We start from the raw sequence: 16,317 nt of genomic DNA on the forward strand, positions 1-16,317 counted from the left end.
CAGGTTCTATCCACTAGGCCACAAGGCTTCTCGGACTAAACCGTAAACTCGTTACGGGAAGTGAATGAGTCTATGAATTCTGTTGTAGTCGCCCAAGTGCTTAGTACAGTGCTCTGCACATAGTAAGTGCTCAATAAAGCAGCATGGCACAGTGGAAAGAGCAGGGCTTGGGAGTCAGAGGTCATGGGTACTAATCCCGGCTCCGCTGCTTGTCAACTGTGTGATTTTGGGCAAGTCACTTCACTTCTCTGTGCCTCAGTGACCTCATCTGTCAAATGGGGATGAAGACTGTGAGCCCCACGTGGGACAACCTGATATCCTCGTATCTACTCCAGTGCTTAGAACAGTGCTTGGCACAAAGTAAGCGCTTAACAATACAATTATTATCATCATTATTATCATTGTTATCATTATTATTATCACTATTATTATCATCACTATTATAATTATAATAATAGTATATTAATATAATAATAATAATTAATAATTACTACTAATAATAATGATAATAATAAATACCACTGATTGATTGATTGACTGATCCATTTCTTTCTTCCTCTTTCCTGGGTCTCTGAGCTTTGCCTGCCCTCTCTGCCCTGTATTTTCTCCTTTCTATTACAATCAGAGGTCGACCTTCGAAAAATGGTAGATCGATCATTGCTATTTGCCGAGGGCCGCACTGCGCTAAGCGTTGGAAAGAGCGCTCAACGTCATCATCTCTGCCCTCCAGGAGCTTCCAGTCTAAGGTCGTGGCTGAGTTTCTCCACCTCGCCGTGGAATTCCTCCAGATTTCAACTTTGTTCCTGTTGAAAATCTTTCACGTCCGTCTGGAAAGCGGATCGTTTCTCTTGCGTGCATTTAGAATGCTTTTTATCATCTGCCAAGGCGATTTGCCATCTACAATTGTAATAAAAAAAGAAAATCCATAACGGCGTAAAGGCCGAGTCGACTCTCCAGATAACGCAGTTTCTGATTTCCAATCTGGGCAGTGAATCTCACTGAGGCTGGGGGAGACGCTTACAGCGTTTGTTCCGACGGGGTCATATAGTTGAGTTCTGGGAAACAGAAGTTAGGCTTGGTTCTCAAAATTTGGATTCAAGGGAAATATCCTTCCAGACAAAATAATGATTAGGGCGAGGTATTCCCGAAAGAAGGAGGGAATTCCTTGTGAAATTCTCAGGATGAGCAGTGTCCTATGACTGGTTCAATTTGTCCACATTTCTATAGTCCAGTGTTGTCTTAAAGAACCAAATTCCTAGAGATTTTCTTTTCTTTTTTTCTTTTTAGGTATTAAGTGCTTACTACATAGCGTGGCTCAGAGAAGCAGCGTGGCTCAGTGGAAAGAGTATGGGCTTGGGAGTCTTAGGTCATGGGTTCGAATCCCTGCTCTGACATTTGTCTGCTATGAGGCTTTGGGCAACTCTTCTAATAATAATAATAATGATGATGGCATTTATTAAGTGCTTACTATGTGCAAAGCACTATTCTAAGCGCAGGGGAGGTTACAAGGTGATCAGGTTGTCCCTCAGGGGGCTCACAATCTTAATCCCCATTTTACAGATGAGGGAACTGAGTACCTGTATATATGTATATATGTTTGTACATGTTTATCATTCTATGTATTTATTTGTTTATTTTACTTGTACATATCTATTCTATTTATTTTATTTTGTTAGTATGTTTGGTTTTGCTCTTTGTCTCCCCCTTTTAGACTGTGAGCCCACTGTTGGGTAGGGACTGTCTCTAGTTGTGGCCAACTTGTACTTCCCAAGCGCTTAGTACAGTGCTCTGCACACAGTAAGCGCCCAATAAATACGATTGATTGATTAAGTGACTTGCCCAAAGTCACACAGCTGACAGCTCAAGTCTAGACTTCTTCTAGACTGTGAGCCCATTGTTGGGTAGGGACCGTCTCTATATGTTGCCGACTTGTACTTCCCAAGCGCTGAGTACAGTGCTCTGCACATAATGAGTGCTCAATAAATAAGATTGAATGAATGGTGAGGAGTTTCTGTTTTGACGAGAACAACGTTGGTATTTGTTAAGCGCTTACTATGTGCCAAATACTGTTCTAAGCGCTGGGGTAGGTACAAGGTGATCAGGTTATCCCACGTGGGGTTCACAGTCTTCATCCCCATTTTACAGATGAAGTAACTGAGGCACAGAGAAGTTAAGTGATTTGCCCAAGGTCACAGAGCTGACAAGTGGCAGAGCCGGAATTAGAACCCATGACCTCTGACTCCCAAGCCCGGGCTCTTTCCACTAAGCCACGCTGCTTCTGACCATGAGCTCCGTGTGGGACAGGGTCTGTCCAACCCGATTAACATGTATCTGTGCCAGTGTTTAGTTCAGTGCCTGGCACATATTAAGCGCCTAACAAATGCCACAGTTATTACTACTAATAATAATGATGGCATTCATTAAGTGCTTACTATGTGCAAAGCACTGTCTTAAGCACTGGGGACGTTACAAGGTGATCAGGTTGTCCCACGGGGGGCTCACAGTCTTAATCCCCATTTTACAGATGAGGGAATTGAGGCCCGGAGAAGTGAAGTGACTTGCCCAAAGTCACACAGCTGACAATTGGAGGAGCCGGGATTTGAACCCATGACCTCTGACTCCAAAGCCCGGGCTCTTTCCACTGAGCCACGCTGCTTCTCTACTTCCCTGGGCCTCGCTTACCTCATCTGGAAAATGGGGATTTAGACTGTGAGCCCCATGGCGGACAGGGTTTGTGTCTGACCTGATGACCTTGTATCTACCCTAGTGCTTAGCAAAGTGCTTGGCACGTAGTAAGTGCTTAACAAATTGCCATTATTATTATTAATTATTATTAATCATATTGATTGTTTATTGTGTGGAGAGCACTGTACTAAGCACTGGGATAGAAACAAGCTAATAAGATTGGACACAGTCCCTGTTTCACATGGGGCTCACAGTCTTAATCCACATTTTACAGATGAGGGAACTAAGGCACAATGAATAATAATAATTATGGCTTTTATTAAGCGCTAACTATGTGCCAAGCACTGTTCTAAGCACTGGGTAGATGCAAGGTAATCAGGTTGTCCCATGTGGGGCTCACAGTCTGGCCCAGCGGAAAGAGCCCGGGCTTGGGAGTCAGAGGTCATGGGTTCTAATCCCGGCTCTGCCACATGTCTGCTGTGTGACCTTGGGCAAGTCACTTAACTTCTCTGGGCCTCAGTTCCCTAATCTGTAAAACGGGGTTTAAGACTGTGAGCCCCACGTGGGACAACCTGATCACCTTGTATCCCCCTCCAGCGCTTAGAACAGTGCTTTTCACATAGTAAGCGCTTAACAAATGCCATTATTATTATTATTATTATTCTCTGAGCCTCAGTAAACTCATGTGTAAAACGGGGATGAAGGCTGTGAGCTCCCCCTGGGACAACCTGATCACCCTGTAACCTCCTCAGCGCTTAGAACAGTGCTTTGCACATAGTAAGTGCTTAACAAATACCATTACTATGATTATTATTATTATTATTATTGTTATTATTATTATTATTATTATTCTCTGAGCCTCACTTACCTCATCTGTAAAATGGGGATGAAGGCTGTGAGCCCCCCGTGGGACAACCTAATCACCTTGTAATCCCCCCAGAGCTTAGAACAGTGCTTTGCACATAGTAAGTGCTTAACAAATGCCATTATTATTATTATTAGTATTCTCTGAGCCTCAGTAACCTCATCTGTAAAATGGGGATGAAGGCTGTGAGCCTGCCGTGGGACAACCTGATCACCTTGTAACCTCCCCAGCGCTTAGAATAGTGCTTTGCACATAGTAAGCACTTAACAAATGCTGTTATTATTATTATTATTATTGTTATTATTATTATTATCATTCTCTGAGCCTGTTACCTCATCTGTAAAATGGGGATGAAGACTGTGAGCCTCACGTGGGGCAACCTGATCACCTTGTATCACCCTCCAGTGCTTAGAACAATGCTTTGCACATAGGAAGCCCTTAACAAATGCCATTATTATTATTATTATTATTATTATTATTATTATTATTATTATTATTATTCCTCATTTTACAGATGGGTAACTGAGGCACAGAGAAGTGCGGTGACTTGCCCAAAGTCCCACAGCTCATAAGCGATGGAGCCGGGATTAGGACTCCCAAGACCCGGCTCTTGCCACTAAGCCAGGCTGCTTATTTGTCCAAGGTCACACAGCAGGAGAGTGTGGTGGAGCAGGATTAGAACCCAGGTCTTTCTGACTCTCAGGCCAGCACTCTAACAATCAATCAATCAATCAATCGTATTTATTGAGCGCTTACTGTGTGCAGAGCACTGTACTGAGCGCTTGGGAAGTACAAGTTGGCAACACATAGAGACGGTCCCCCACAGTATAGAAGACTACTAAGCCACCACTGTTCTTCTTCTTATTTCATCAAATCACATTTTTCCCAGTTGATTTTATTGTTTCCTACGACCATCATAATATTTTTTCTCAATCTTCCATGAATCATTATTTTGTTCTCCATGGCATTTTGAACAATTCCCAAATCAGGTCACTTGCTGCATTATAATTATGACTCCCGCGGTCCGGTTTTCCTCCAAGCAACTGCCCCTATTAAATAGATTTTAATTTATCATCCTTCCTTAGCATCCCTCCAGACGAGTTCCTTAGGATCTTTGGAATTCAGCAATCGTATACAAGCGAACACAAATTGAATTTGCTAAGGAGAGGAATGAAATGATCCTCTCGCAAAAATCTCTAATCCTCTTAAAATCGGTCGGAGTAGCGAGAACCAGAGAAATTCAGATAACTACTCCAGCCCCTTGTGGGACAACCTGATCACTTTGTAACCTCCCCAGCGCTTAGAACAGTGCTTTGCACATAGTAAGCACTTAATAAATGCCATTATTATTATTATTATTACTATTAAAACTCCAGGCATGGGGATTATTAATCGTTCTTCTATCCGCACCTTTGCTTTATTTTTAATATATGGATGATCACTGTATTCCCTTGAAGATCGGTTTCATGTGAATAGCTGTTGTCCTGGAAGATTGGAACAGATCGCGATCCCCCAAAATCGATAATGAAACTGAAGCCGTCAGCTCGTCACGGGCAGGGAATGTATCATCAATCAATCAATCAATCAATCGTATTTATTGAGCGCTTACTGTGTGCAGAGCACTGTACTAAGCGCTTGGGAAGTACAAGTTGGCAACTTATAGAGATGGTCCCTACCCAACAGTGGGCTCACAGTCTAGAAGGGGGAGACAGAGAACAAAACCAAGCATATTAACAAAATAAAATAAATAGAATAGATATGTACAAGTAAAATAAATAGAGTAATAAATATGTTCAAACATATATACATATGTACAACTCTGTCATATCATCCTCTCCCAAGCGCTTAGTACAGTGCCCTGCCCACAGTAAGCACTCAATAAATCCCACTGATTGATTAGCCTTCATCATTCAATCCATCGATCAGCGGGATTTATTGAGCGCTTATTACTTGCAAAGCACTTGTTGGGGGAGGACAATACAATAGAATTAACAGAATTCCCTGCCCACAATGAGCTTGCGGTCTAGATGTGGAGACAGACATTAATGTACATAAATATATGACAGTCAGTCAGTCGATCACATTTATTAAACGCCTACTGTATACTGCGCACTGTACCTAGTGCTCGCGAAAAGACAATACTACAATAATAATAATAATAATAATAATAATAATAATAATAATAATAATGGCATTTATTAAGCGCTTATTATGTGCAAAGCACTGGGGAGGATACAAGGTGATCAGATTGTCCCACGGGGGGCTCACAGTCTTAATCCCCATTTTACAGATGAGGGCACTGAGGCCCAGAGAAGTTAAGTGTCTTGCCCAACGTCACACAGCTGACAGTTGTACTTCCCAAGCGCTTAGTACAGTGCTCTGCACACAGTAAGCACTCAATAAATACGATTGATCGACTCCAAAGCCCGGGCTCTTTCCACTGAGCCACGTAATATAACAGACACATTCCCCGTGAGCTCCTGGTGGGCAAGGAATGTGTTTGATGTTATATTGTAATCTTCCAAGCGCTCAGTACAGTGCTTGGCACACAGTAAGAGCTCAGTAAAAACAACTGAATGAATGAATTCACTGTCCACAGTGAGGTTACGGTCTAGAGGGGGAGAATGACATTAGTAGAAATAAATCAAGGAGCGATAGAGACATAAGTGCTGTGGGGTTGAGGAAGGGGTGAATTAAGGGAGACACAGAAGGGAGTGGGAGGAGAGGAAATAATAATTATCGTGATGGCTTTTGTTGAACGCTTACTATGTGACAAGCACTGTGCTAAGCGCCGAAGCACTGCTCTAAGCGTTGAAGGAGGGCTTAGGCCGGGAAGGCCTTTCCCAGATTTTCCAAATGTCTCCACGACTCTCCAGACCTCCTCCATGAGACTTTTCCTGAGTGATGATGATAATGATGGTATTTGTTAAGCGCTTACTATGAGTCAAGCACTGTTCTAAGCGCTGAGTAAAGTTTAATGACATCTCTCCACCCCATGTTCCACACCATGGCCTTCATTCTCTGCTTGAGTCCATTGCCCTTAAACCCCTATATTCTCCCATTCAATTCATTAAATCATATGGATTGAGTGCTTACTGTGTGCAGAGCACTGTACTAAGCGCTCGGAAGAGTCCCCCTCTCCAACCCCCCGTCTTACCTCCTTCCCTTCCCCACCGCACCTGTATATATGTATATATGTTTGTACATATTTATTACCCTATTTATTTATTTATTTTACTTGTACATATCTATTCTATTTATTTTATTTTGTTAGTATGTTCGGTTTTGTTCTCTGTCTCCCCCTTCTAGACTGTGAGCCCACTGTTGGGTAGGGACTGTCTCTATATGTTGCCAGCTTGTCCTTCCCAAGCGCTTAGTACAGTGCTCTGCACAAAGTAAGCGCTCAAAAAATATGATTGATTGATTGATTGACAATACAACAATAAACAGTGACATTTCCTGCCCACAGTGAGTTCACAGTATAAAGGTGGGGAGACAGACATCATCATCATCATCATCATCCATCGTATTTATTGAGTGCTTACTATGTGCAGAGCACTGAACTAAGCGCTTGGGAAGTACAAATTGGCAACATATAGAGACCGTCCCTACCCAACAGTGGGCTCACAGTCTAAAAGTAACAATAATAATAACAATAATGATGATATTTGTTCATTCATTCATTCAATCGTATTTATTGAATGCTTCGTGTGTGCAGAGCACTGTACTAAGCGCTTGGGAAGTACAAGCTGGCAACATAGAGAGACGGTCCCTACCCAACAGCGGGCTCACAGTCTAGAAGGGCGAGACTTAAGTGCTTACTATGCGCCAAGCACTGTTCTAAACGCCGGGGTAAATACAAGGTTATCGGGTTGTCCCACGTGGGGCTCACCGTTTTACTTCCCACTTCATAGATGAGGTAATTGAGACACAGAAGTCATCATCATCATCAATCATATTTATTGAGCGCTTACTGTGTGCAGAGCGCTGTACTAAGTGCTTGGGAAGTCCAAGTTGGCAACATATAGAGACAGTCCCTACCCAACAGTGGGCTCACAGTCTAAAAGGGGGAGACAGAGAACAAAACCAAACATACTAACAAAATAAAATAAATAGAATAGATACAATCAATACTGTGGACCCAAGGAAGACTCCCACTAAACCCCATCGTCCTGAAAAAGCAGGAATTGTCAGGGCAGGTCAAAGGATTGATCTGATTCCACGATGATTGGATTTCTACCTCCTCTATTGCTTCTTTTAATATGTGTGGTATTTGTTAAGTGCTTACTATGTGTCAGGCACTATACTAAGCGCTGTGGTAGATACAAGACAATTGGGTTGGACAGAGTCCCTGTCCCTCTAGACTGTAAGCCTGTTCTGGGAAGGGAATGTCACTGTTCTTTGCCGCGCTGCACTTTTCCAAGCACTTAGTACAGTGTTCTGTACACAGTAAGTGCTCAGTAAATACGATTGAATGAATAGGGGGCTCACAGTCTTAATCTCCATTTTACCAGAAGAGGAAACTGAGGCACAGGAAAGGGAAGTGACGTGTCCGATGTCACATGGTAGATAAGTGGCAGGGAAGCAACGTGGCTCAATGGAAAGAGCCCGGGCTTTGGAGTCAGAGGTCATGGGTTCAAATCCCTGCTCTGCCAGTTGTCAGCTGTGTGACTTTGGGCAAGTCACTTCACTTCTCTGGGCCCCAGTGACCTCATCTGGAAAATGGGGATGAGGGCTGTGAGCCCCCCGTGGGACAACCTGATCACATTGTATCCTCCCCAGCGCTTAGAACAGTGCTTTGCACATAGTAAGTGCCTAACAAATGCCATTATTGTTATTATTATTAATAATATTATTATTATAAGTGGCGGAACGTGGATTAGAACCCGGATTCTCTTACTCCCACAGTTTACTTACTCTTACTCTTACTCCCAGGCCACGGCTCTATCCATTACACCGCACTGCTTCTACTTAACCTGGAAAAAGAGTCATTTAATGAATTTAATTGGGACATGTTACCTTGAGATAAATTTTAATAATAATAATATTAATTATGGTATTCGTGCCAAGCAGTGTTCTAAGTGCAGGAGTAGATACAAGGTAATCAGGTTGTCCCACGTAGGGCTCACAATCTTAATCCCCATTTTACAGATGAGGTAACTGAAGCACAGAGAAGTTAAGTGACTTGCCCAAGGTCACGCTGCAAACAAGTGGCAGAGCCGGGATTAGAACCCACATCCTCTTACTCCCAAACCCAGGCTCTTGCCACTAGGTTCATTCATTCATTCATTCATTCAGTTGTATTTATTGAGCGCTTACTGTGTACAGAGCACTGGACTAAGTGCTTGGGAAGTCCAAGTTGGCAACATATAGAGACGGTCCCTACCCAACAGCAGGCTCAGAGTCTAGGAGGGGGAGACAGACAACAAGACAGAACATATTAACAAAATAAAATAAATGGAATAAATATTTACAAATAAAATAAATAAATAGAGTAATAAATGCGTACAAACATATATACATACATACAGGTGCTGTGGGGAGGGGAAGGGGAGGAGGGGGATAGGTCATGCTGCTTCTGATTTTAGCCAAACTAGGGAATGAATCCAATTTCACCATGGATGTAAGATCATCTTCAATCAATCAATCAATCAATCGTATTTATTGAGCGCTTACCGTGTGCAAAGCACTGTACTAAGCACTTGCGAAGTCCAAGTTGGCAACATATAGAGACAGTCCCTACCCAATAGTGGGCTCACAGTCTAGAAGGGGGAGACAGAGAACAAAACCAAACATATTAACAAAATAAAATAAATAGAATGAATGAATCCAATTTCACCACGGATGTAAGCTCATCTTCAATCAATCAATCAATCGTATGTATTGAGCACTTACTGTGTGCAGAGCACTGTCCTAAGCACGTGCGAAGTACAAGTTGGCAACACATTGAGACGGTCCCTACCCAACAGTGGGCTCACAGTCTGGAAGGGGGAGACAGAGAACAAAACAAAACATATTAACAAAATCAAATAAATAGAATAGATATGTACAAGTAAAATAGGTAAATAAATAGAGTAATAAATATGTACAAACATATATACAGGCGCTGTGGGGAAGGGAAGGAGGCAAGGCGGGGGGGGGGGGGGATAGGGAGGAGGCGGAGAGGTCATGCTGCTTCTCATTTTAGCCAAACTAGGGAATGAATCCAATTTCACCATGGATGTAAGCTCATCTTCAATCAATCAATCAATCAATCAATCGTATTTATTGAGCACTTACTGTGTGCAGAGCACTGTACTAATCACTTGCGAAGTACAAGTTGGCAACATATAGAGACAGTCCCTACCCAACAGTGGGCTCACAGTCTAGAAGAGGGAGAAAGAGAACAAAACCAAACATATTAACAAAACAAAAGAAATAGAATAGATATGTACAAGTCAAATAAATGTACTGTTATATTGTACTCCCCCAAGTGCTTAGTACAGAGCTCTGCTTACAGCTGGCACTTGATAAATACAATTGACTGACTGAATCACTAAACTCCTTAAGATGTTTTGGGGGAATGAGCAGCTACAGTATTCTGAGCACTCCACTGAACACTTGGGAGAGGTCAGTAGAGTTAGTATTCCATTCAATCGTATTTATTGAGTGCTTATTGGGTGCAGAGCACTGTACTAAGCGCTTGGAAAGTACAATTCGGAAACAGAGATAATCCCTACCCAACAGCGGGCTAGTAGTCAAGAAGGGGGAGACCCCCGGGTCTCTAAGTGCTTGTACTTCACTAGCACTTAGTACAGTGCTCTGCACACAGTAAGTGTTCAGTAAATAGGATTGAATGAATGAATGAATGAATGAAGTGCTTACTATGTGCCAAGCACTGTTCTAAGCCCTGGGGGAGATACAAGGTCATCAGGTTGTCCCCATGAGTGTAGCTCATTGGCAAGAGCCTGAGCTTGGGAGTCAGAGGTCATGGATTCTAATCCCGGCTCCACCACTTGTCAGCTGTGTGACTTCGGGCAAGTCACTTCACTTCTCTGGGCCTCAGTTCCCTCATCTGTAAAATGGGGAATAAGACTGTGAGCCCCATATGGGACAACCCGATTACCTTGTATCTACCCCAGCACATAGAACAGTGCATGGCGCACAGTGAGCGCTTAACAAATATCATCATCACATCATCATCAGTTTGTCCCACAGAGGGCTCACAGTCTTAATCCCCATTTTCCAGATGAGGTAACTGAGGCACCGGGAAGTTAAATGACTTGCCCGAAGTCACACATGTTAGCACACAAGCATTTAGCTGGTGCAAAAAGGCTGAAATGACTCCTAAATACATTTAACGAAAGAAGACATTCAGTGTGTCACCATATTTGGGCGGATGTACAGCAGATGGTGGCTTTGGAAAACTCGCTGAATAATTAGATTTTCTCCTACCCCATACCCTTTACTGGGAATTTTTTTTTAATGGAAAGAACAATGAAACACGTCATCCTGGGATACCATTCTCTCCTAAGTCTTCTTGGCTCTGATACAATATGGAAATAATAATGATGGTGTTTGTTAAATGCTTACTATGTGCCAAGCACTTTTCTAAGCACATCAATATCAGATTAATACTTTGCACAGAGCCAGCCACCTGCATCACAGATTCTGTTTCACATCCATTCAAGCTCAAAAGTACAAAGAGAATTTACAATCCTGTACCATCCCCCTCCTCCTCATTATAATGGAGATCCCTGTATAACATGCCCCTTGGGTCGCTTATGGAATTCTGTTTCGACATTCCCGAAAGGGCGTAGGCTTCGGGTGGATCTTTTGATGCTGTTCCTGTGGATATTGTGGCTGTGGATTCCACGCCATGAGGAGTCTGAAATTCTGCCAAAGTGCCCAGCTGATCTTGCTGTATTTATCATTTGTATTTATAGTCCTTATCGTTTATGGTATTTTTGTATTTTTATTGTTTCATTTCTCCTTATAATAATGATGGTATGTGCTGTATTTATTTTTTGTATTTATAGCCCTCCTAATCATTTCTGGTATTCTTTGTACTATTGTTGCTTCATTTCTCCTTATAATAATAATAATGATGGTATTTGTTAAGTGCTTACTATGTGCCAAGCACTGTTCTAAGCTCTGGGGGAGACACAAGGTCATCAGGTTGTCCCACGTGGGGCTCACTGTCTTCATCCCCATTCTTCAGTTGAGGTCAGTGAGGCCCAGAGAAGTGAAGTGATTTGCCATTTGCCAAGAGAAGTGATTTGTATAGATGTATATATGTTTGTACATATTTATTACTCTATTTATTTATTTATTTATTTTACTTGTACATATCTATCCTATTTTATTTTGTTAGTATGTTTGGTTTTGTTCTCTGTCTCCCCCTTTTAGACTGTGAGCCCACTGTTGGGTAGGGACTGTCTCTATATGTTGCCAATTTGTAATTCCCAAGTGCTTAGTACAGTGCTCTGCACATAGTAAGCGCTCAATAAATACGATTGATGATGACGATTTGCCCAGAGTCACACAGCAAACCGGAGGCAGAGCCAGGATCAGAACCCAAGACCTCGGACTCCCAAGCCCGGGCTCTTTCCACTGAGCCACGCTGCTTCTCTCTACATAGCAAGGTTGGATTGAATCATGGAGTGGGAGGGATTTGGGAATAGTCAACCCCTCCGTGTCTCTGTGGATATCGTAACTGGTTGGTACCGTCGAGGGTTGTGACTATCGGGAAAGGATAATGGAAATGCAAAGCTTCTCTGTGCTGATTAGAGATGATTCCTTCACAGATAATCACCACAGTCATTATGAAATATGTCCGGGTGAAACTCGGGCCCTAATTAACTCCTCGAAGAGAAGACTCTAAGCGCCAATTTATTCTTTCCACTTGCCAGAGGCAAATGAGAAAGACACACTAATTGATGTCCTTGCCTCAGTGCCCGGTCCACAGTAAGCGCTCAATAAATATCGCTGATTGATTGGTTGACTGGAGGATCGATCCAAGGAGCAGATCGGAAAGGGTCGGAGTTGGGGGGACGTGTCGCTCATAATAATAATAATAATGATGGTATTTGTTAAGCGCTTACTATGTGCAAAGCACTGTTCTAAGCACTGGGGAGGTTACAAGGTGATCAGGTTGTCAAACGGGGGGCTCACAGTTTTGATCCCCATTTTACAGATGAGGGAACTGAGACCCAGAGAAGTGAAGTGACTTGCCCGAAGTCACACAGCCGGCAATTGGTGGAGCCGGGATTTGAACCCATGACCTCTGACTCCAAAGCCCGCGCTCTTTCCACTGAGCCACGCTGCTTCCCTAGCTCATAGCCTAGTGACTAGAGCCTGGGTGTCGGAAGGTCATGGGTTCTGATCCCGGCTCTGCCACTTGTGTGCTGTGAGTGACCTTGGGCCAGTCACTTCACTTCTGTGGGCCTCGGTTACCCCATCTGTAAAATGGGGATGGAGACTGAGCCCCACATGGGATGGGGGCCGTGTCCAACTCGATTTGTATGTATCCATCTCAGCCCTTAGTACTGTGCCTGGCCTATAGTAAGCGCTTAACAAATGCTATATTTTACTTTCCCCAAAACGTAGTACAGTGTCTACAAACTCAATGAATGCTCCTGATTGACTGATTAATTCTCGACTGTGAGCCCACTCTTCTAGACTGTGAGCCCACTGTTGGGTAGGGACCGTCTCTATATTTTGCCAACTTGTACTTCCCAAGCGCTTAGTCCAGTGCTCTGCACACAGTAAGCGCTCAATAAATAGGATTGAATGAATGAATGAATAATTTCAGCAATCCCAGCTGTCTGGGTGAAATAAGGGTAATGATAATATGAAGATGGTGATATTTGTTGTTAATAATAATAATAATAATAATAATGATAATAGCATTTATTAATCAATCAATCAATCGTATTTATTGAGCGCTTACTATGTGCAGAGCACTGTACTAAGCGCTTGGGAAGTACAAATTGGCATCACATAGAGACAGTCCCTACCCAACAGTGGGCTCACAGTCTAAAAGGGGGAGACAGGGAACAGAACCAAACATACCAACAAAATAAAATAAATAGGATAGAAATGTACAAGTAAAATAAATAAATAAATAAATAAATAGAGTAATAAATATGTACAACCATATATCCATATATACAGGTGCTGTGGGGAAGGGAAGGAGGTAAGATGGGGGGATGGAGAGGAGGACGAGGGGGAGAGGAAGGAAGGGGCTCAGTCTGGGAAGGCCTCCTGGAGGAGGTGAGCTCTCAGCAGGGCCTTATTAAGCACTTACTATGTGCAAAGCACTGTTCTAAGCGCTGGGAAGAGCCAAGCACTGTATTAAGCGCTGAGGTGGATGCAATTTCAGCAGATTGGGTGCAGTGAGGCTCTTGGTTTAAGGAGTCCCTGTGTCTAGTGGCCCCTCTGAGGGTGGCACCTGGAGAGTTTCCAGTCCTCTATCGGTCTCGGCAACGAGAGGGAGGATGAAGCAGAGGCCTGTCCCTTCCATTCCTAGCTTGGGCAGTGGCTAGCGAGGGGCAGGCCATTGGCTACAATGGGAAATAGTCGAGGGTGGAGTCTCCAGTTGACCGCACGGAAGGAGGCCGTGGTCAACCCCTTCCAGATTTTTCCCAATCTGTGGATCCCAGGACGATGGCAGATGGAAAGCGGGGCCTTCTGGGAGAGATGCGTCCTTGGTGTCGCTATGCATTGGAAACGACAATTGGGAAACGACGATTTATTACTCTATTACTTGTACCTATTTACTATTCCATTTATTTTGTTAATGTTGTGCATTTAGCTTTAATTCTGTTTGTTCTGATGACGACACCTGTCCACATGTTTTGTTTTGTTGGCTGGCTCTTCCTTCTAGACTGTGAGCCCGTTGTGGGGTAGGGACCGTCTCTTTATGTTGCCAACTTGCACTTCCCAAGCACATAGTCCAGTGCTCTGCACACAGTAAGTGCTCAATAAATACGATTGAATGAATGAATGACATGACTCCAGTAGAAATATCAGCAGGCTGAGGGATAGGATTGTCAAATTGCACATGGATCCATGACCTCTGGGCATTTGATATTTTCCCGATCCTCCATCCCACGTCACTTATATAGCTGTCTATAAATGATATATCATGAATTATTTCTTTCTGTTAATGTCCATCTCCCCTTCCGGACTGTAGGCTCATTGTGGGCAGAGAAGCAGCATGGCTCAGTGGAAAGAGCCCGGGCTTTGGAGTCAGAGGTCATGGGTTCAAATCCCGGCTCTGCCAACTGTCAGCTGGGTGACTTTGGGCAAGTCACTTAACTTCTCTGTGCCTCAGTTACCTCATCTGTAAAATGGGGATGAAGACTGTGAGCCCCACATGGGACAACCTGATCACCTTGTAACCTCCCCAGTGCTTAGAACAGTGCTTTGCACACAGCAAGTGCTCAATAAATGCCATTATTCTTATTATTACCGAACTCTCTCGCATTGTACTTTCCCAGGCACTTAGTAATAATCATAATAATGGTATTTCATGAGTGCTTACTATGTGCAAAACACTGTTCTAAGCACTGGGGAGGTTACAACGCTTAGAAGAGTGCTCTGCACATAGTAAGTGCTTAATAAATGCCATTATTATTATTATTACAAGGTGATCAGGGTGTCCCGCAGGGGGCTCACAGTTTTAATCCCCATTTGACAGATGAGGTAACTGAGGCCCAGAGAAGTGAGGTGAGTTGCCCAAAGTCACACAGCTGACAAGTGGCGGAGCTGGGATTAGAACCCGTGACTTCTGACTCCCAAGCCCGGGCTCTTTCCACTGAGCCATGCTGCTTCTCTATGCTTAGTACATAGTAGGCGCTCCATAAATACCATTGGTAATGAACATGATAATGAATTCTGACTAACCCTAGCTCAAACCCTACCAGAGGATCGCCATTTTCAATCACGAGAGGCAACATGTTATAGTGGATAGAGCCTGGGCATCAGAAGGCCATATGTTCTAATCCCGCCTCCGCCACTTGTCTGCTGTGGGACCTTAGGCAAGTCACTTCACTTTTCTGGGCCTCAGTTACCTCATCTGTAAAATGGGAATAATAGTAATAATAATGGTATTTGTTAAGTGCTTACTATGTGCAAAGCACTGTTCTAAGCACTGGGGGGGATACAAGGTGAAGGTTGTCCCACGAGGGGCTCACAGTCTTAATCCCCATTTTTCAGATGAGGTAACTGAGGCCCAGAGAAATGAAGTGACTTGCCCAAAGTCACACAGCTGACAATTGGCAGAGCCAGGATTTGAACCCATGACCTCTGACTCCAAAGCCCAGGCTCTTTCCACTGAGCTACACTGCTTCACTGAAGATGAAGACTGTGAGCCCCATGTGGGACAACCTAATGACCTTGCATCCCCCCCAGCGCCTAGTACAGTGCTTGGCACTTAATAAGCATTTAACAAATACCATTATTATTATTGTTATTTATTGAGGGCTTACTGTATGTGGAGCACTGTACTAAGCGCTTGGGAACCACACAGGGTCACTGAAATTACTGTATTTAATTCATATAATCAATGTTATTAACAATCAATCGACTAATTTCAGGGTCACTGAAATTAGTGTACTCAATTCCTACAATTAACGTTATTAACAATCAATCGATGGTTTTCATTACTATGTGTGGAACACTGTACTAAGCACTTGGGAGACTCCAATATCACAAAATTAGCAGGCACGTCCCCTGTGCATAACGAGCTTGCAGTCTAAAGGGGCAGATGGATGTTAATGTAA

Source organism: Tachyglossus aculeatus, chromosome 7, assembly GCF_015852505.1.
Source record: "Tachyglossus aculeatus isolate mTacAcu1 chromosome 7, mTacAcu1.pri, whole genome shotgun sequence".
Taxonomy (NCBI): domain Eukaryota; kingdom Metazoa; phylum Chordata; class Mammalia; order Monotremata; family Tachyglossidae; genus Tachyglossus; species Tachyglossus aculeatus.